This window comes from Coturnix japonica, chromosome 1 (genome assembly GCF_054131305.1).
Source record: "Coturnix japonica strain WE chromosome 1, WE-NBRP24, whole genome shotgun sequence".
NCBI classification, from domain to species: Eukaryota; Metazoa; Chordata; class Aves; order Galliformes; family Phasianidae; genus Coturnix; species Coturnix japonica.
The window spans coordinates 86468172-86469705 of NC_140663.1; the positions used below are offsets into that span (position 1 = coordinate 86468172).

At 38.5% G+C, this 1534-nt stretch overlaps 1 non-coding gene across 1 annotated transcript; it reads left to right on the top strand.

Moving 5' to 3' along the window:
• The first annotated feature begins 638 nt into the window (after nt 1-638).
• LOC146762572 (U6 spliceosomal RNA) lies at nt 639-747 on the top strand. The gene has a single exon (XR_014942341.1). It is a non-coding gene; the product is annotated as a U6 spliceosomal RNA (small nuclear RNA).
• The last annotated feature ends 787 nt before the right edge of the window (nt 748-1534 follow it).

Here is a 1534-nt window from a genome sequence, read left to right on the forward strand (position 1 = left end):
CTTCTGATGGTATAGTGATACAGTGAATTAAAAAAGTGCCCTTAGTTGCCTAACTTCTAGTATTTGAAAACATTGACCTTGTCTGGCTACTTATCATAATCAGAAGCAAATATTTAATGAATTTATTTATATCTGCTATTGATTAAGTTGAAATAAAATTCTTCATAGTTTTTGTGTTGTCAGTGGCAAGTCTGACTTTTAAAGATCAATTTTGTTGGTGCTTGAATTCTGTCCTCTTTCACTCAAAAGTTATGATTTGTATATACCTTCTCTTAATCTAATCTGCTATATTCTTGTGGACAAATCCATGCTCCCAGAAATCTTATTTTCATCTAGCTAGTTTCACACACACACATTCTACTCATTGGAGAAACAAGAGATATATGTTGACAGAGTCATTCTGTTTTCTAGCAGATAACAAAAAAAGGCAAATTGGGAGCTTGTAATTTTAGTAGTTCTTCCTCCTTAAGCATTTATAATTCTCCTTTTAATGTTCCTCAGTCCATTTGCACCATCAGGTATGTTCTTAATTCCCCAATAACTGAAGAAGGAGAATAGCTAGAGAGACACAAGAGCTTAACATTAGGACAAGAAAAAGGAAAAGTGAGAACCTCCCTCTGCTTTTCAGAAGAGAAAGACATTCTCTTCTGAAGAGAATGAAGACATAAAATTGGAACGATACAGAGAAGATTAGCATGGCCCCTGCGCAAGGATGACACGCAAATTCGTGAAGCGTTCCATACATGTGCCATAATTAAACAAGCCAAAAGGATGAAACCTCTCTGGGAGGAAGGGCGGTGGCAAAAGTATAAATATGGGGAGGCGTGGCAGGTTGATTATATCACCTTGCCACGATCTCGCAGTGGTAAGTGTTATGTACTCACCATGGTAGAGGCAACCACTGGGCTCCAACTTATTTGAATTTTCATTTAATGTTACATATTGATAGTAAGTCCTGATCAATTTATCTGCTGCCAGCAGGGAGAGGGAGGTGATTGTCCCCCTCTACTCAGTTCTTGTGAGGTCCCATCTGGAGTACTGCATCCAGGCCTGGGGCCCTCAGCACAAGAAAGAAGCTAATCTCTTGGAATGGCTCCAGAGGAGGGCCATTGAGATGATCAGAGGGCTAGAGTAGCTCTCCTATGAAGAAAGGTGGAGGGAGTTTGGCTTGTTTAGCTAGGAGTAAGAGAGGGAAGAATATAAACATCAAGCTATAGTGAACTCAAGGACTCACTGAAGAACAGTTTTTAGTTTCCTCTGAACAGCATAGCCTTTGTGAAGTTCATTCCATCCAATTCAGTCCATTTTCTTAGTTATATTTTCTTACAGAAACATCATACTGTGAATGTATAGGTGTCAGAGAAGGAGGACTTACTATTACAGCTTAATTTTATCTTTGAATACTTAAATGTATGGGTCTATGATCTTCCATTTCTCTGTTGATCTATAAAGCTGGTATATTTGTGTAAATATGGATATATGGACAGCAAAAACGGGTGGTTTAATGTCCTCATTCCCCTGGCCCAAGAATATA